This window comes from Lissotriton helveticus, chromosome 5_2, assembly GCF_964261635.1.
Source record: "Lissotriton helveticus chromosome 5_2, aLisHel1.1, whole genome shotgun sequence".
Taxonomy (NCBI): domain Eukaryota; kingdom Metazoa; phylum Chordata; class Amphibia; order Caudata; family Salamandridae; genus Lissotriton; species Lissotriton helveticus.
Genome location: NC_136066.1, coordinates 10,650,960 through 10,671,297, shown reverse-complemented (window position 1 = coordinate 10,671,297; position 20,338 = coordinate 10,650,960). Strand labels below are relative to the sequence as shown.

General features: G+C 47.1%; 1 protein-coding gene across 1 annotated transcript in view; it reads left to right on the top strand.

Annotated features, from left to right (window-relative positions):
• SH2D3C (SH2 domain containing 3C) overlaps window positions 1–20,338 on the top strand; it is a 376,681-nt gene that overhangs the window by 979 nt on the left and 355,364 nt on the right. The gene's annotated exons all lie outside the window — the stretch shown is intronic.

Sequence of the window (20,338 nt, the reverse complement as noted above, 5' to 3'; positions counted from 1 at the left end):
ACACGAGCTTCAAAGCAGAGATGTTATGTCATATTACATCGCGATATAAAATGATATATGATACAATAAGATATGATATGATAAGATAGGTGATAAAATATGATTTGATATGAGATGTGATAGGTGATATGATATAATATGATATTATATGCTATGATACGATATGATATGATATGTGATGATGATGATATGATATGATATATGACACAATATAATGTGATACGCTACAATACGATAGGTGCTGTAATATGATATGATAGAATACGATAACATATGATATGATATAATATGATATGATACAGTACGATTTGATATATGAAAAGAAGATAAGATATTATATAATATGAAAAGTGAAATGACATGATATGATATACAATATGATAGGTGATATAATATGATACGATACAATGCCGTATGATGTGATGGAATATGATATGATAAGAAAGGTGATATAATATATACGATATAATAGGTGATATGATACGATACAATACGATACAATATGATATGATACAATAGAATACGATATGACATGAAATACGATATGATAGGTGATATGATATAATATGATATGCTATGATACAATATGATTTGATGCAATATGATATGATATTATACGATATGATAGGTGATATGATATGATATATGATATGATATAATATGATATGATATGCTATGATACGATATGATAGAATACGGTAAGATACGATACGATATGATATGATATCATATCATATGATATGAAAGGTGATATGACATGATATGATATACAATATGATAGATGATATGATATGATACGATACAATATGATATGATAGAATACAATATGATATGATAGGTGATTTGATATGATATAGTACGATACAATACAATATGATATGATATGGTATGGTATGATATGATATGATGTGTTATGATATGATATGGCATGTTATGGTACGGAACAGTACCATACGGTATGAGACGATATGATACAATACAATATGATATGATATGGTATGGTATGATATGATATGGCATGTTATGGTACGGAACAGTACCATACGGTATGAGACGATATGATACAATACAATATGATATGATAGGTGATAAGATATGAAATACTATAAGATAGGTGATATGATATGATATTATATGGTATGATAAAATACTATACAATACAATGTGATATGATGCGTGATATGCAGTAATATGATACGATTTGATATGGAATGATGAGATATGATATGATATGATATACGATATGATAGGTGATATGATATGATACTATATGGTATGACACAATACAATACAATGTGATATGATGCGTGATATGCTGTAATATGATACGATTTGATTTGGAATGATGAGATATATGATATGATATACGATACGATAGGTGATATGATATGATAGAATACAATACAATATGATATGAAATTATATCGTACTACACAATATGATATGATATGATAGATGTTATGGTACGAAATGATACGATATATAATATGGTATGGTATGGTAGGGTATGATACGATATGATACAATATGATACAATATGATATGATATAATAGAACATAATATGATAGGTGATATGATACGATATAATATGATATGATATGGTATGCTATGGGATGGTATGGAACGCTGCCCGTTACTATTCACAGTTTATTTTTTTCATCTGCATATATTTGGTGATCCTCACATCGATGGCCATCATACAATATACAATAAGCAGCTTCATTCTCTGAACAATCTTATCCCCTTTGAACAAAATATTAACCTCCCCCACACACCGGATACCAGCGGGAGTCCGTTAGCCTACCCCTTACCCTAACGGGTCATAACAGCCCAGATACTAATGACCCCAAGTTTCACTCTAAACTTATAACAGGGTTATACTGTAACGCTCGATCCCTCCCCAAACATGCCTTACAAATCTGGACTCTGCTCGACTCTGAGAAGCCGGACATCTTCTTTGTAACGGAGACCTGGCTTCAAGAGTCCTCTACCACCGACATCTCTCCAGCCTCCCCCAGGACCACCAGTTGAGTCGAGTGGATAGAAAGGACAAGAGGGGTGGAGGATTAGATAATGCATTTAGAGCTAATATCAAATTCACCATCATTGATTCTCTCAGCATAGACTGGGTAGAAATTTGTATTTTTTAAATTAATGCCCTATCCAAAGGATCCTGGAAGGGGGCCATACTTTACCGCCCTCCAGGCAACAAATTCCACTCTTCCAGTCGCCTTATGGAGATAATCGCTCCCCATGTGTTAACTACTGATAATTTTCTTTTGTTGGGTAATTTTAACTCCTAGAACTCCTGCCATTACACCTGCAAATCGAGATAGATCATAAAAAGTTTTGTAAGTCTCCTTAAATTAATAAAATAAGGCGCAACCTAGCCCAAGGGCATCAAGGCACCATCCACAACAAGATGGAGGAATAAAAGGCATATAGACTCACAGCACCGAATCCAGGATCTACGGATAAGCCTCCAAGAACAGCCAGGTTTTTAATTGCTTACGGAAAAGCCCCGGCGAGGATTGACCAACCAGCCCTGGGGGAAGGGAATTCCAGAGCTTGGGCGCCAGAGTGGAAAAGGCTCTGCCTCCCCATCTTGCTTTTGCAAATCTTGGGACCAAGAGAAGATTTTTAGGAGAGGAGCGGAGAACTCTACTGGGACTGTAGGGTTGAAGGAGAGACCTAATGCCTTCAGCTCCCGAACCATAGAAGGCCCTATGAGCAAGGCAGAGAAGTTTGAAGGAAATACTGGACTGAACCGAAAGCCAGTGAAGATTTTTCCGGGCCAGTGATATTGAGGAGAGCCGAGTAAGATCCAGAACAATCCTGGCCGCGGCGTTTTGTACCATCTGAAGACGGTGAACCGAAATCTTATTCCTACCCCCATACAAGGCATTACAGTAGTCCAGCCTCGAAGATGCCAGAACCACTGTGGCTTGCTTCCGGGCGGCAGGAGAAAGATAGGAAGCAATCTTCTGAGGATCCCGATGATACCACAGCAGGTGGAAACAGTCCTACTGACTTGGAGGTCAAAGGAAAGTGACATATCAATCAGGACCCCCAGATTTCTGGCCAAGTGAGAGGGAACAGGGCAGTCCCCAAGGGAGGGCGGCCACCAGTCACTGGACCAGATGTCCTGGTTGCCCCTGAAAACCAGGACCTCCGTTTTTTCTCCATTAAGTTTGAAAAAGTTTCGGATCATCCACTGCGAGACCGCTTCCATACAGGCCCTAAACTTAGAAGCAGAGTCAGCCACCGACTGGGTGAGTGAGACCATGATTTGGGTGTCGTCAGCGTATGACAACACCTCAAACCCAAAGGATCTCACAACCCAAGCAAGGGGGGTCACGTAGATGTTGAACAATAAGGGACTTAAAGAAGAACCCTGGGGGTCCCCACATTGCACGGCCTTGGTAGGAGACAGGAACTCACCCAGCTTGACCCTTTGTTCCCTTTGGTGAAGGAAGGAGGCCAAACGGCTGAGGGCCGAGCCTCCAACCCCTATCTCCCCCAGCCTGGAAACCAAGACCGAGGGAGACAGGGTGTCGAAGGCTGCCGTGAGATCGAGAAGGACCAAAAGAGTGGTGTGTCTCCTGTCGACCCTAGAACGAATGTTGTTAATCACGACAGTGAGGGCGGATTCCGTGCTGTGAGCGCGTCGGAAGCCATGTTGTGAGCTATCCAGAAGGTTAAAGTCATCCATCAAGGTTGTAAGATGGTTGTTTAGATCGGCCTCCAGGATTTTAGCGGGGGCTGGCAGCAGGGAAATTGGGCGCAAGTTCTTCAGGACTCCAGGGTCCAGAGAAGCCTTCTTCAAAAGCGGTTTGACAACTTCCATTTTCCATGGAAGGGGAAAGATTCCCTCGGAGATTGCCCTGTTCATCACCTCAAGGAGAGGAGGGACAACCACCTCCCTGCTGTTCTTCAGGATTTTTAAAGGACAAGGGTCCAACGGAGACCCTGATGTGGTGTTGTCCAGGAGGTGGTAAATCCCATATAAAGCAGGCAGAGGGAAATCAAGAAGAATAGGCGCGGGTTTCACAACCAAAGGGACAATTTCATGCACGGAAGACAGGGGGGCGTTGACATCCAGCTCTACATTAAGGAGTTCGAGAGATTATGGATATCGACGATTTTAGTATGGAAAAAGATTGAAATGTTGTCACAGAGCTCCTGGGATTCCACTATGGGGTACATGATCTTAGGGACAGAGAGGGAGTCAATGATCTTAAAAAGATCTCTAGGTGATTTTAAAGATGCCGTGAGATTGGCATAATAGGCCTTCTTTTCCTCCATTATCGCTAGTATGTATGCTTTTAAGAGACCTTTATGTTGTGTCTTTCCGGAGGGCTCTGGGTGGGCGTGCCAATATCATTCCTGCTTTCTACAGCCCTGCCTCAACCGTCTAAGCCGATCTGAAAACCAGGGCATAGAAGGACTCTTTCGAGCGCAATAATAACACCCCTGGAAATGGTAATGGACAGGTCCCTTGCTACAAAATGTATGTCCTTCTTGGAATGAGTTCTAAATTCATTCAGAAATGGAGCCAGGGTTTCGTTACTGATCTGTTTAAAATTTCGTCTGAGTTCCCAATTCTTGGTGTCTAGAACAGACGAAAGCGAGTGAGGGGTATTGAACTCGAAGGGCACTGCAAGATGATCTGACCAAGCCAGAGGGATCGGGATTCCCGTCTTTATTCTAATATCGTTGGTAAAGATGCCATCAAGTGCATGGCCGGCTAAATGAGTGGGACTACCCACAAGCTGGGACATGCCACATGCGGCTAATGACTCTACTAGAGAGGAGGTGTCTTTAGAGCTGGCATTCTCTTGGTGAAAATTAAAATCGCCTAGAAGAGTAAAATTGGGCCTATCAAGGAAGGGTTCAAGAAGATTCATCAGGTCCTGGGTAAAAGAGGTTCTAGGACCCGGAGGTCTATAGCGTAAAATGCCTGAGAAGGAGACAGTGGAGGTGGAATTAATAGAAAAATATAAGGCCTCAAAGGTATCAGAGGCAGTAGAAAGGAAATCAAAGCGGCATACGGAAGAGGCCCTATGCAAAATTCCTAAACCACCACCCCTTCGCCCAGTCCTATCCATCCTAGTCAAAATGTAACCCGAGGGAATGGAAGCAACCAGATCTGGGCCTGAGGAATCAGAGGCCCACGTTTCAGTGATAAAAACCCACAAGGGTTTCCTAAGCGAAACAAAATCATTAAAAGCCAAACCAATATGGTATGGTATGGTATGGTACAGTATGATACGATACAATATGATACAACACAATATGATATGATAGAATACGATATGATATGGTATGGTATGGTGTAATATGATATATGATACCATATGATACGATTTGATATGATATTGTATGATATGGTATGATGCCACACCTAGATCCCCACATGAGGTCCGACAGGCCAGACACCTCTATCGCCGAGCAATTAAGAATAGGGAGAAATCCCTGAAGCAAGAGGCCTGGCAAGCACTAATATCAGCCTCTGAAAACAGGGATTCAACTGCCTTTTGGAAGGCCGTAAATGCCCCCTTTGTCCGGAACAAAAATTCTGAGCCGATAGACATAGCCATAAACGGGGATATCTGGGTGGCCCATTTCCAAAATCTGTATGACAATCCACTCCTCATTCATTTATCCCCCTCGGCTCTTCCCACGTCTTGCGATAATAGTAGGTCCTGCCTGGGAACACTCCCCTTGGATATTTTCTTTACTTGTGAGGAGGTCAATTCGGCTATAAGGGACAGCCCATCAGGCAAGGCACCGGGCCCGGATGCGATACCTATTGATGTTTTTAAAGCTGAAATTGATCTCTGGGCCCCTTTGTTAACCATTGTGATTAATTGTGCCAACCCTCATGGACTTATCGCCACGTGGTCAGAGGCGATAGTTGTCCCTATATTTAAAAAGGGGGACAGGCATGATCCAACTTGCTATCACCCGATCTCCCTCCTTGATGCCCTAATGAAGGTAGCTGGCCGCATTATTCTAAAGCGTGTGCAACAATGGGCTGAGGAAGGCAACATTTTATCTAGCTTCCAGTATGGCTTCCGCCCTGGTATGGGAACGGTTAAGCAGAGTCTAAACTTGTATTTTTTAATTTCTAAGTATACTCAAGCTAAGAAAGGGAACCTTGTTATTACTTTTATTGATTTGAGTTCAGCCTTCGATTGTGTCGACCATAATCAGCTATGGTCCACACTTGGGGACCTGGGTATGGAACCTTCAATTCTTAACTTCATTAAGGAATTATACAGAGATGCTTGGGCGAGGGTGCGCTTTGGACAACGAGGGGAGTGCTCGTCAAGATTTTCTATCAAGAGCGGGGTGAGACAGGGGTGCATCTTAGCCCCCCTACTCTTCTCCCTCTATATTAACTCTATTGGCGACCACCTCAAGGGTTTTCAGTATGATTACCCCTCAGTCCTGGGTCACCCTGTCCCCATTCTCCTGTATGCGGACGACGCTGCCATCATGTCGCAAACCAGGTTGGGCTTACAGAGGGCTGTCTCAAAGTTTACACTTTTTATGAGGGAAAAGGGACTTAAGGTTAACATATCAAAAACCTTTTCTATGTCCTGTGGTCGTGGTACAAAGAAAGCACTCTGTCCCATATTCCTCGAGGGTAGAAGGGTAGGGACAACAGACCAATTCCCCTATCTTGGGATTTCATTCGACAGGAAGTGCTCCTGGCATACAGCAATTAAAACTAGAAAATTAGCATTTTCTAGGGCGATTGGAGCATTGCAGAACTTTGCGGCAAAAATTGGGGGTAGACCCGTCAAGGAGCTGATTTTAATATACAAGGCTAAATGCGTATCTACGGCCACTTATGGCTCTGGTATCTGGGGGATTGACACTATAACTTCAATACAGCAATCTGAAAATTATTTTCTCAGATATCTTCTGGGGGTCCCTAAATCCTCAGCTAGCTATTTTTCACACATAGAATTGGGTCTCCCCTATATTTCTGATACTATAAAGATTGAGCCCATCCTGCTATGGCGTAAGCTGTGGGTTACTCCCGAGACAGCCTTTAATCGCAATATATTCTCTGACTGCCTAAACCTTGATGGTATAAGGCAAATTAAATGGCTGTCTTATGTGGAAACAATGCTGATCGAGATTGGCCATCCCGAGTTTTTTAAGAACCCCCCTAGTATGGAAACGATGCCTAGGAAAGCCCTGCGAAAATTGGCAATGGACTATCTAGTGAACAAAAGATGGTCTACGGAAAAACTTAAAAATTCTGTACTAGCTTATCAACAAATCACCGGGGCTCCAATGGTACCTTGCAAGTGATTTTAATTGCTACACTAGAATGCTTCTCTCAAGGCTTAGACTGGGATCTTTTTATCGCTTAATTACTTTCCCAGCCTGTAATGACTGGTCGAGAGACTTACCACCCTGTCCCTGTGATGATCTCTCCCCCCAAACTAATATGCATTGTATTTTATTTTGTACATTTTATGTGGTTCCAAGAAAGATCCTATTTAAATCAATCTTTAAGGAGTGGGGCCTTTGGTCTTGTAGAAACGCTTTTCTTAGACTACAACGGCTGGAAAATATGGAAGTGGCCCACACCCTAGCCAATTTTTTGAAACTTTTGGTAAAGTTTAGGAACTCGATATAACATATGATATATACTTATGTATCTTAGACCTTTTTAACCTATCAGATTTTAATGTATATGATTCCTCTTGTTTGTTCCATTGTTATTTTTTGCTTTTAATGCACTTGGCACTTTGAGATCATACCCCTGTTTTCAAAATATATGTTATACCTCTGATGGTAACGCAATTGGCACTTTGTGATTATACATTTGTTTTTAATAATGCTTGCTTTTATGATATTATTCTGAATATCGAAATAAAGCTTCTTTGAATTTGAATTTGATATGATGTGATAGTTGAGGGAGACAAAGGTTTGGAGCAAAGAGTCAACCTGGGGAGAAGGGGAAGGAGAGACGAGCAGAGGAGACGAGGAGAAGGAGAGACTTGAGGATAGCCAAATCACTCCACGTCATACCGGACACTGACTCCAGCCCTGCTCACTTACACATCATGGGGTTCGGCAGCGTCATTGGATGCTCTCGAACCCCCAAAGCACGACGCATCTCTTGACGGCTCCCAACCCTGCAGCGGAGTGTCGGGCGGGGCTGCTGTTGGCACTATTGGTCTGCATGTATGTATGTACACATATATGTCGGTATGTATGTAAGTATGTATCCATGTATGTACGCATGTATGTCGGTATGTATGTAAGTATGTATTCATGTATGTACACATGTATGTCAGTATGTATGTAAGTATGTATCCATGTATGTACGCATGTATGTCGGTATGTATGTAAATATGTATTCATGCATGTATTTATGTATGTATATGTTATTTCTATAGTGTGAATCTATGCAAAAGGCAGCAGAGTGCTGTACAAGGTCACTCATCCAGCAGTGGCGTTTATCCAAGGTCACTCAGTCAGCAGTGGCGTTTATCCAAGGTCACTCATCCAGCAGTGGCGTTTATCCAAGGTCACTCGTCCAGCAGTGGTGTTTATCCAAGGTCACTCGTCCAGCAGTGGTGTTTATCCAAGGTCACTCTTGGTTGTGAGTGCGAGAGAAGCTTGCTCTGCTGTAGTTTGTGTTGTTGCTGTCATCTTGGTTGTGAGTGTGAGGGAAGCTTGCGCTGCTGTAGTTTGTGTTGTTGCTGTCGTCTTGGTTGTGAGTGTGAAGGAAGCTTGCACTGCTGTAGTTTGTGTTGTCGCTGCCGTCTTGGTTGAGGGTGCAAAGGAAGCTTGCACTGCTGTAGTTTGTGTTGTCGCTGCCGTCTTGGTTGTGAGTGCGAGGGAAGCTTGCACTGCTGTAGTTTGTGTTGTCGCTGCCGTCTTGACTGTGAGTGCGAGGGAAGCTTGCTCTGCTGTAGTTTGTGTTGTCGCTGCCGTCTTGGTTGTGAGTGCAAGGGAAGCTTGCAATGCTGTTGTTTGTGTTGTTACTGCTGTCTTGGTTTTGAGTGAGAGGGAAGCTTGCACTGCTCTTGTTTGTGTTGTCGCTGCCATCTTGATTGTGAGTGTGAGGGAAGCTTGCACTGCTGTAGTTTGTATTGTCGCTGCCGTCTAGGTTGTGAATGTGAGGGAAGCTTGCTCTGCTGTAGTTTGTGTTGTCGCTTCCGTCTTGGCTGTGAGTGTGAGGGAAGCTTGCACTGCTGTAGTTTGTGTTGTATCTGCTGTTCCGGTTATGAGTGTGAGGGAAGCATGCACTGCTGTAGTTTGTGTTGTCGCTGCCGTCTTGGTTGTGAGTGTGAGGGAAGCTTGCACAGCTGTAGTTTGTGTTGTCGCTTCCGTCTTGGCTGTGAGTGTGAGGGAAGCTTGCACTGCTGTAGTTTGTGTTGTATCTGCTGTTCCGGTTATGAGTGTGAGGGAAGCTTGCACTGCTGCAGTTTGTATTGTCGCTGCTGTCTTGGTTGTGAGTACAAGGGAAGCTTGCATTGCTGTAGTTTGTGTTGTCGCTGCCGTCTTGGTTGTGAGTGCGAGGGAAGCTTGCACTGCTGTAGTTTGTGTTGTCGCTGCCGTCTTGGCTGTGAGTGCAAGGGAAGCTTGCAATGCTGTTGTTTGTGTTGTTACTGCTGTCTTGGTTTTGAGTGTGAGGGAAGCTTGCACTGCTCTTGTTTGTGTTGTCGCTGCCATCTTGATTTTGAGTGTGAGGGAAGCTTGCACTGCTGTAGTTTGTATTGTCGCTGCCGTCTAGGTTGTGAATGTGAGGGAAGCTTGCTCTGCTGTAGTTTGTGTTGTCGCTTCCGTCTTGGCTGTGAGTGTGAGGGAAGCTTGCACAGCTGTAGTTTGTGTTGTCGCTGCCGTCTTGGTTGTGAGTGTGAGGGAAGCTTGCACAGCTGTAGTTTGTGTTGTCGCTGCCGTCTTGGTTGTGAGTGTGAGGGAAGCTTGCACTGCTGTAGTTTGTGTTGTCGCTTCCGTCTTGGCTGTGAGTGTGAGGGAAGCTTGCACTGCTGTAGTTTGTGTTGTATCTGCTGTTCCGGTTATGAGTGTGAGGGAAGCTTGCACTGCTGCAGTTTGTATTGTCGCTGCTGTCTTGGTTGTGAGTACAAGGGAAGCTTAGATTGCTGTAGTTTGTGTTGTCGCTGCCGTCTTGGTTGTGAGTTTGAGGGAAGCTTGCACTGCTGTAGTTTGTGTTGTCGCTGCCGTCTTGGTTGTGAGTGTGAGGGACGCTTGCACTGCTGTAGTTTGTGTTGTCACTGCCGTCTTGGTTGTGAGTGTGAGGGAAGCTTGCTCTGCTGTAGTTTGTGTTGTCACTGCCGTCTTGGTTGTGAGTGTGAGGGAAGCTTGCACTGCTGTAGTTTGTGTTGTTGCTTCCCTCTTGGTTGTGAGTGCGAGGGAAGCTTGCGCTGCTGTAGTTTGTGTTGTCACTGCCGTCTTGGTTGTGAGTGTGAGGGAAGCTTGCACTGCTGTAGTTTGTGTTGTTGCTTCCCTCTTGGTTGTGAGTGCGAGGGAAGCTTTCGCTGCTGTAGTTTGTGTTGTCGCTGCCGTCTTGGTTGTGAGTGTGAGGGAAGCTTGCACTGTTGTAGTTTGTGTTGTTTCTGCTGTCTTGGTTTTGAGTGCGAGGGAAGCTTGCACTGCTCTTGTTTGTGTTGTCGCTGCCATCTTGGTTGTGAGTGTGAGGGAAGCTTGCACTGCTGTAGTTTGTGTTGTCGCTGCCGTCTTGGTTGTGAGTGCGAGGGAAGCTTGCACTGCTGTAGTTTGTGTTGTCGCTGCCGTCTTGGTTGTGAGTGTGAGGGAAGCTTGCACTGCTGTAGTTTGTGTTGCCGTCTTGGTTGTGAGTGTGAGGGAAGCTTGCACTGCTGTAGTTTGTGTTGTCGCTGCCGTCTTGGTTGTGAGTGTGAGGGAAGCTTGCACTGCTGTAGTTTGTGTTGTCGCTGCCGTCTTGGTTGTGAGTGTGAGGGAAGCTTGCACTGCTGTAGTTTGTGTTGTCGCTGCCGTCTTGGTTGTGAGTGTGGGGAAAGCTTGCACTGCTGTAGTTTGTGTTGTCGCTGCCGTCTTGGTTGTGAGTGTGAGGGAAGCTTGCACTGCTGTAGTTTGTGTTGTTGCTGCCGTCTTGGTTGTGAGTGTGAGGGAAGCTTTCACTGCTGTAGTTTGTGTCGTCGCTTCCGTCTTGGTTGTGAGTGTGAGGGAAGCTTGCACTGCTGTAGTTTGTGTTGTCTCTGCCGTCTTGGTTGTGAGTGTGAGGGAAGCTTGCACTGCTGTAGTTTGTGTTGTCTTTGCCGTCTTGGTTGTGAGTGTGAGGGAAGCTTGCACTGCTGTAGTTTGTATTGTCGCTGCCGTCTTGGTTGTGAGTTCGAGGGAAGGCTTGCACTGCTGTAGTTTGTGTTGTTGCTGCCGTCTTGGTTGTGAGTGTGAGGGAAGCTTGCACTGCTGTAGTTTGTGTTGTCGCTTCGGTCTTGGTTGTGAGTGTGAGGGAAGCTTGCACTGCTGTAGTTTGTGTTGTCTCTGCCGTCTTGGTTGTGAGTGTGAGGGAAGCTTGCACTGCTGTAGTTTGTGTCGTCGCTACCGTTTTGTTTGTGAGTGTGAGGGAAGCTTGCTCTGCTGTAGTTTGTGTTGTTTCCGCCTTCTTGGTTGTGAGTGTGAGAGAAGCTTGCACTGCTGTAGTTTGTGTTGTCGCTCCCATCTTGCTTGTGAGTGCGAGGGAAGCTTGCACTGCTGTAGTTTGTGTCGTCGCTTCCGTCTTGGTTGTGAGTGTGAGGGAAGCTTGCACTGCTGTAGTTTGTGTTGTCGCTGCCGTCTTGGTTCTGAGTGCGAGGGAAGCTTGCACTGCTGTAGTTTGTGTTTTCGCTCTCGTCTTGGTTGTGAGTGTGAGGGAAGCTTGCACTGCTGTAGTTTGTGTTGTCTCTGCCGTCTTGGTTGTGAGTGTGAGGGAAGCTTGCACTGCTGTAGTTTGTATTGTCGCTGCCGTCTTGGTTGTGAGTTCGAGGGAAGCTTGCACTGCTGTAGTTTGTGTTTTCGCTCTCGTCCTGGTTGTGAGTGTGAGGGAAGCTTGCACTGCTGTAGTTTGTGTTGTATCTGCTGTTCCGGTTATGAGTGTGAGGGAAGCATGCACTGCTGTAGTTTGTGTTGTCGCTGCCGTCTTGGTTGTGAGTGTGAGGGAAGCTTGCACAGCTGTAGTTTGTGTTGTCGCTGCCGTCTTGGTTGTGAGTGTGAGGGAAGCTTGCACTGCTGTAGTTTGTGTTGTCGCTTCCGTCTTGGCTGTGAGTGTGAGGGAAGCTTGCACTGCTGTAGTTTGTGTTGTATCTGCTGTTCCGGTTATGAGTGTGAGGGAAGCTTGCACTGCTGCAGTTTGTATTGTCACTGCTGTCTTGGTTGTGAGTACAAGGGAAGCTTGCATTGCTGTAGTTTGTGTTGTCGCTGCCGTCTTGGTTGTGAGTTTGAGGGAAGCTTGCACTGCTGTAGTTTGTGTTGTCGCTGCCGTCTTGGTTGTGAGTGTGAGGGACGCTTGCACTGCTGTAGTTTGTGTTGTCACTGCCGTCTTGGTTGTGAGTGTGAGGGAAGCTTGCTCTGCTGTAGTTTGTGTTGTCACTGCCGTCTTGGTTGTGAGTGTGAGGGAAGCTTGCGCTGCTGTAGTTTGTGTTGTTGCTGTCGTCTTGGTTGTGAGTGTGAAGGAAGCTTGCACTGCTGTAGTTTGTGTTGTCGCTGCCGTCTTGCTTGAGGGTGCAAGGGAAGCTTGCACTGCTGTAGTTTGTGTTGTTGCTACCCTCTTGGTTGTGAGTGCGAGGGAAGCTTTCGCTGCTGTAGTTTGTGTTGTCACTGCCGTCTTGGTTGTGAGTGTGAGGGAAGCTTGCACTGTTTTAGTTTGTGTTTGTTCTGCTGTCTTGGTTTTGAGTGCGAGGGAAGCTTGCACTGCTCTTTTTTGTGTTGTCGCTGCCATCTTGGTTGTGAGTGTGAGGGAAGCTTGCACTGCTGTAGTTTGTGTTGTCGCTGCCGTCTTGGTTGTGAGTGCGAGGGAAGCTTGCACTGCTGTAGTTTGTGTTGTCGCTGCCGTCTTGGTTGTGAGTGTGAGGGAAGCTTTCACTGCTGTAGTTTGTGTTGTTGCTGCCGTCTTGGTTCTGAGTGTGAGGGAAGCTTGCACTGCTGTAGTTTGTGTTGTCGCTGCCGTCTTGGTTGTGAGTGTAAGGGAAGCTTGCACTGCTGTAGTTTATGTTGCCGTCTTGGTTGTGAGTGTGAGGGAAGCTTGCACTGCTGTAGTTTGTGTTGTCGCTGCCGTCTTGGTTGTGAGTGTGAGGGAAGCTTGCACTGCTGTAGTTTGTGTTGTCGCTGCCGTCTTGGTTGTGAGTGTGAGGGAAGCTTGCACTGCTGTAGTTTGTGTCGTCGCTGCCGTCTTGGTTGTGAGTGTGAGGGAAGCTTGCACTGCTGTAGTTTGTGTTGTCGCTGCCGTCTTGGTTGTGAGTGTGGGGAAAGCTTGCACTGCTGTAGTTTGTGTTGTCTCTGCCGTCTTGGTTGTGAGTGTGAGGGAAGCTTGCACTGCTGTAGTTTGTGTTGTCTTTGCCGTCTTGGTTGTGAGTGTGAGGGAAGCTTGCACTGCTGTAGTTTGTATTGTCGCTGCCGTCTTGGTTGTGAGTTCGAGGGAAGGCTTGCACTGCTGTAGTTTGTGTTGTTGCTGCCGTCTTGGTTGTGAGTGCGAGGGAAGCTTGCACTGCTGTAGTTTGTGTCGTCGCTTCCGTCTTGGTTGTGAGTGTGAGGGAAGCTTGCACTGCTGTAGTTTGTGTTGTCGCTGCCGTCTTGGTTGTGAGTGTGGGGAAAGCTTGCACTGCTGTAGTTTGTGTTGTCGCTGCCGTCTTGGTTCTGAGTGCGAGGGAAGCTTGCACTGCTGTAGTTTGTGTTGTCGCTGCCGTCTTGGTTGTGAGTGTGGGGAAAGCTTGCACTGCTGTAGTTTGTGTTGTCGCTCCCATCTTGCTTGTGAGTGCGAGGGAAGCTTGCACTGCTGTAATTTGTGTCGTCGCTTCCGTCTTGGTTGTGAGTGTGAGGGAAGCTTGCACTGCTGTAGTTTGTGTTGTCGCTGCCGTCTTGGTTGTGAGTGTGGGGAAAGCTTGCACTGCTGTAGTTTGTGTTGTCGCTGCCGTCTTGGTTCTGAGTGCGAGGGAAGCTTGCACTGCTGTAGTTTGTGTTGTCGCTGCCGTCTTGGTTGTGAGTGCGAGGGAAGCTTGCACTGCTGTAGTTTGTGTTGTCGCTGCCGTCTTGGTTCTGAGTGCGAGGGAAGCTTGCACTGCTGTAGTTTGTGTTTTCGCTCTCGTCTTGGTTGTGAGTGTGAGGGAAGCTTGCACTGCTGTAGTTTGTGTTGTCTCTGCCGTCTTGGTTGTGAGTGTGAGGGAAGCTTGCACTGCTGTAGTTTGTATTGTCGCTGCCGTCTTGGTTGTGAGTTCGAGGGAAGCTTGCACTGCTGTAGTTTGTGTTTTCGCTCTCGTCCTGGTTGTGAGTGTGAGGGAAGCTTGCACTGCTGTAGTTTGTGTTGTCACTGCCGTCTTGGTTGTGAGTGAGAGAGAAGCTTGCACTGCTGTAGTTTGTGTTGTCTCTGCCGTCTTGGTTGTGAGTGTGAGAGAAGCTTGCACTGCTGTAGTTTGTGTTGTCGCTGCCGTCTTGGTTGTGAGTGCGAGGGAAGCTTGCCCTGCTGTAGTTTGTGTTGTGTCTGCCGTCTTGGTTGTGGGTGTGAGGGAAGCTTGCACTGCTGTAGTTTGTGTTGTGTCTGCCGTCTTGGTTGTGGGTATGAGGGAAGCTTGCACTGCTGTAGTTTGTGTTGTTGCTGCCGTATTGGTTGTGAGTGTGAGGGAAGCTTGCACTGCTGTAGTTTGTGTTGTCTCTGCCGTCTTGGTTGTGAGTGTGATTGAAGCTTGCGCTGCTGTAGTTTGTGTTGTTGCTGCCGTGTTGGTTGTGAGTTCGAGGGAAGCTTGCACTGCTGTAGTTTGTATTGTCGCTTCCGTCTTGGTTGTGAGTGTGAGGGAAGCTTGCTCTGCTGTAGGTTGTGTTGTCGCTGCCGTCTTGGTTGTGAGTGTGAGGGAAGCTTGCTCTGCTGTAGTTTGTGTTGTCACTGCCGTCTTGGTTGTGAGTGTGAGGGAAGCTTGCACTGCTGTAGTTTGTGTTGTCGCTCCCGTCTTGCTTGTGAGTGTGAGGGAAGCTTGCACTGCTGTAGTTTGTGTTGTCGCTGCTGTCTTGGTTGTGAGTGTGAGGGAAGCTTGCACTGCTGTAGTTTGTGTTGTCGCTGCTGTCTTGGTTGTGAGTGTGAGGGAAGCTTACTCTGCTGTAGTTTGTGTTGTGTCTGCCCTCTTGGTTGTGAGTGTGAGGGAAGCTTGCACTGCTGTAGTTTGTGTTGTTGCTGCAGTGTTGGTTGTGAGTGTGAGGGAAGCTTGCACTGCTGTAGTTTGTATTGTCGCTGCCATCTTGGTTGTGAGTGTGAGGGAAGCTTGCACGGATGTAGTTTGTGTTGTTGCTGCCGTCTTGGTTGTGAGTGTGAGGGAAGCTTGCACTGCTGTAGTTTGTGTTGTCGCTGCTGTCTTGGTTGTGAGTGTGAGGGAAGCTTACTCTGCTGTAGTTTGTGTTGTGTCTGCCCTCTTGGTTGTGAGTGTGAGGGAAGCTTGCACTGCTGTAGTTTGTGTTGTCGCTGCTGTCTTGGTTGTGAGTGTGAGGGAAGCTTACTCTGCTGTAGTTTGTGTTGTGTCTGCCCTCTTGGTTGTGAGTGTGAGGGAAGCTTGCACTGCTGTAGTTTGTGTTGTTGCTGCAGTGTTGGTTGTGAGTGTGAGGGAAGCTTGCACTGCTGTAGTTTGTATTGTCGCTGCCATCTTGGTTGTGAGTGTGAGGGAAGCTTGCACAGCTGTAGTTTGTGTTGTTGCTGCCGTCTTGGTTATGAGTTCGAGGGAAGCTTGCACTGCTGTAGTTTGTGTTGTCACTGCCGTCTTGGTTGTGAGTGTGAGGGAAGCTTGCACTGCTGTAGTTTGTGTTGTTGCTTCCCTCTTGGTTGTGAGTGCGAGGGAAGCTTGCGCTGCTATAGTTTGTGTTGTCACTGCCGTCTTGGTTGTGAGTGTGAGGGAAGCTTGCACTGCTGTAGTTTGTGTTGTTGCTTCCCTCTTGGTTGTGAGTGCGAGGGAAGCTTTCGCTGCTGTAGTTTGTGTTGTCACTGCCGTCTTGGTTGTGAGTGTGAGGGAAGCTTGCACTGTTGTAGTTTGTGTTGTTTCTGCTGTCTTGGTTTTGAGTGCGAGGGAAGCTTGCACTGCTCTTGTTTGTGTTGTCGCTGCCATCTTGGTTGTGAGTGTGAGGGAAGCTTGCACTGCAGTAGTTTGTGTTGTCGCTGCCGTCTTGGTTGTGAGTGCGAGGGAAGCTTGCACTGCTGTAGTTTGTGTTGTCGCTGCCGTCTTGGTTGTGAGTGTGAGGGAAGCTTGCACTGCTGTAGTTTGTGTTGTTGCTGCCGTCTTGGTTCTGAGTGTGAGGGAAGCTTGCACTGCTGTAGTTTGTGTTGTCGCTGCCGTCTTGGTTGTGAGTGTGAGGGAAGCTTGCACTGCTGTAGTTTGTGTTGCCGTCTTGGTTGTGAGTGTGAGGGAAGCTTGCACTGCTGTAGTTTGTGTTGTCGCTGCCGTCTTGGTTGTGAGTGTGAGGGAAGCTTGCACTGCTGTAGTTTGTGTTGTCGCTGCCGTCTTGGTTGTGAGTGTGGGGAAAGCTTGCACTGCTGTAGTTTGTGTTGTCGCTGCCGTCTTGGTTGTGAGTGTGAGGGAAGCTTGCACTGCTGTAGTTTGTGTTGTTGCTGCCGTCTTGGTTGTGAGTGTGAGGGAAGCTTGCACTGCTGTAGTTTGTGTCGTCGCTTCCGTCTTGGTTGTGAGTGTGAGGGAAGCTTGCACTGCTGTAGTTTGTGTTGTCTCTGCCGTCTTGGTTGTGAGTGTGAGGGAAGCTTGCACTGCTGTAGTTTGTGTTGTCTTTGCCGTCTTGGTTGTGAGTGTGAGGGAAGCTTGCACTGCTGTAGTTTGTATTGTCGCTGCCGTCTTGGTTGTGAGTTCGAGGGAAGCTTGCACTGCTGTAGTTTGTGTTGTTGCTGCCGTCTTGGTTGTGAGTGCGAGGGAAGCTTGCACTGCTGTAGTTTGTGTCGTCGCTTCGGTCTTGGTTGTGAGTGTGAGGGAAGCTTGCACTGCTGTAGTTTGTGTTGTCTCTGCCGTCTTGGTTGTGAGTGTGAGGGAAGCTTGCACTGCTGTAGTTTGTGTCGTCGCTACCGTTTTGTTTGTGAGTGTGAGGGAAGCTTGCTCTGCTGTAGTTTGTGTTGTTTCCGCCTTCTTGGTTGTGAGTGTGAGAGAAGCTTGCACTGCTGTAGTTTGTGTTGTCGCTCCCATCTTGCTTGTGAGTGCGAGGGAAGCTTGCACTGCTGTAGTTTGTGTCGTCGCTTCCGTCTTGGTTGTGAGTGTGAGGGAAGCTTGCACTGCTGTAGTTTGTGTTGTCGCTGCCGTCTTGGTTCTGAGTGCGAGGGAAGCTTGCACTGCTGTAGTTTGTGTTTTCGCTCTCGTCCTGGTTGTGAGTGTGAGGGAAGCTTGCACTGCTGTAGTTTGTGTTGTCACTGCCGTCTTGGTTGTGAGTGAGAGAGAAGCTTGCACTGCTGTAGTTTGTGTTGTCTCTGCCGTCTTGGTTGTGAGTGTGAGAGAAGCTTGCACTGCTGTAGTTTGTGTTGTCGCTGCCGTCTTGGTTGTGAGTGCGAGGGAAGCTTGCCCTGCTGTAGTTTGTGTTGTGTCTGCCGTCTTGGTTGTGGGTGTGAGCGAAGCTTGCACTGCTGTAGTTTGTGTTGTGTCTGCCGTCTTGGTTGTGGGTATGAGGGAAGCTTGCACTGCTGTAGTTTGTGTTGTCGCTGCCGTATTGGTTGTGAGTGTGAGGGAAGCTTGCACTGCTGTAGTTTGTGTTGTCTCTGCCGTCTTGGTTGTGAGTGTGATTGAAGCTTGCGCTGCTGTAGTTTGTGTTGTTGCTGCCGTCTTGGTTGTGAGTTCGAGGGAAGCTTGCACTGCTGTACTTTGTATTGTCGCTTCCGTCTTGGTTGTGAGTGTGAGGGAAGCTTGCTCTGCTGTAGGTTGTGTTGTCGCTGCCGTCTTGGTTGTGAGTGTGAGTGAAGCTTGCTCTGCTGTAGTTTGTGTTGTCACTGCCGTCTTGGTTGTGAGTGTGAGGGAAGCTTGCACTGCTGTAGTTTGTGTTGTCGCTCCCGTCTTGCTTGTGAGTGTGAGGGAAGCGTGCACTGCTGTAGTTTGTGTTGTCGCTGCTGTCTTGGTTGTGAGTGTGAGGGAAGCTTGCACTGCTGTAGTTTGTGTTGTCGCTTCCGTCTTGGCTGTGAGTGTGAGGGAAGCTTGCACTGCTGTAGTTTGTGTTGTATCTGCTGTTCCGGTTATGAGTGTGAGGGAAGCTTGCACTGCTGCAGTTTGTATTGTCGCTGCTGTCTTGGTTGTGAGTACAAGGGAAGCTTGCATTGCTGTAGTTTGTGTTGTCGCTGCCGTCTTGGTTGTGAGTTTGAGGGAAGCTTGCACTGCTGTAGTTTGTGTTGTCGCTGCCGTCTTGGTTGTGAGTGTGAGGGAAGCTTGCACTGCTGTAGTTTGTGTTGTCGCTGCCGTCTTGGTTGTGAGTGTGAGGGAAGCTTGCACTGCTGTAGTTTGTGTTGTCGCTGCCGTCTTGGTTCTGAGTGCGAGGGAAGCTTGCACTGCTGTAGGTTGTGTTGTCGCTGCCGTCTTGGTTGTGAGTGTGAGGGAAGCTTGCTCTGCTGTAGTTTGTGTTGTCACTGCCGTCTTGGTTGTGAGTGTGAGGGAAGCTTGCACTGCTGTAGTTTGTGTTGTTGCTTCCCTCTTGGTTGTGAGTGCGAGGGAAGCTTGCGCTGCTGTAGTTTGTGTTGTCACTGCCGTCTTGGTTGTGAGTGTGATTGAAGCTTGCGCTGCTGTAGTTTGTGTTGTTGCTGCCGTGTTGGTTGTGAGTGTGAGGGAAGCTTGCACTGCTGTAGTTTGTGTTGTTGCTTTCCTCTTGGTTGTGAGTGCGAGGGAAGCTTTCGCTGCTGTAGTTTGTGTTGTCGCTGCCGTCTTGGTTGTGAGTGTGAGGGAAGCTTGCTCTGCTGTAGTTTGTGTTGTCACTGCCGTCTTGGTTGTGAGTGTGAGGGAAGCTTGCACTGCTGTAGTTTGTGTTGTCGCTCCCGTCTTGCTTGTGAGTGTGAGGGAAGCGTGCACTGCTGTAGTTTGTGTTGTCGCTGCTGTCTTGGTTGTGAGTGTGAGGGAAGCTTGCACTGCTGTAGTTTGTGTTGTCGCTGCTGTCTTGGTTGTGAGTGTGAGGGAAGCTTACTCTGCTGTAGTTTGTGTTGTGTCTGCCCTCTTGGTTGTGAGTGTGAGGGAAGCTTGCACTGCTGTAGTTTGTGTTGTTGCTGCAGTGTTGGTTGTGAGTGTGAGGGAAGCTTGCACTGCTGTAGTTTGTATTGTCGCTGCCATCTTGGTTGTGAGTGTGAAGGAAGCTTGCACAGCTGTAGTTTGTGTTGTTGCTGCCGTCTTGGTTGTGAGTGTGAGGGAAGCTTGCACTGCTGTAGTTTGTGTTGTCGCTGCTGTCTTGGTTGTGAGTGTGAGGGAAGCTTACTCTGCTGTAGTTTGTGTTGTGTCTGCCCTCTTGGTTGTGAGTGTGAGGGAAGCTTGCACTGCTGTAGTTTGTGTTGTCGCTGCTGTCTTGGTTGTGAGTGTGAGGGAAGCTTACTCTGCTGTAGTTTGTGTTGTGTCTGCCCTCTTGGTTGTGAGTGTGAGGGAAGCTTGCACTGCTGTAGTTTGTGTTGTTGCTGCAGTGTTGGTTGTGAGTGTGAGGGAAGCTTGCACTGCTGTAGTTTGTATTGTCGCTGCCATCTTGGTTGTGAGTGTGAGGGAAGCTTGCACAGCTGTAGTTTGTGTTGTTGCTGCCGTCTTGGTTATGAGTTCGAGGGAAGCTTGCACTGCTGTAGTTTGTGTTGTCACTGCCGTCTTGGTTGTGAGTGTGAGGGAAGCTTGCACTGCTGTAGTTTGTGTTGTTGCTTCCCTCTTGGTTGTGAGTGCGAGGGAAGCTTGCGCTGCTATAGTTTGTGTTGTCACTGCCGTCTTGGTTGTGAGTGTGAGGGAAGCTTGCACTGCTGTAGTTTGTGTTGTTGCTTCCCTCTTGGTTGTGAGTGCGAGGGAAGCTTTCGCTGCTGTAGTTTGTGTTGTCACTGCCGTCTTGGTTGTGAGTGTGAGGGAAGCTTGCACTGTTGTAGTTTGTGTTGTTTCTGCTGTCTTGGTTTTGAGTGCGAGGGAAGCTTGCACTGCTCTTGTTTGT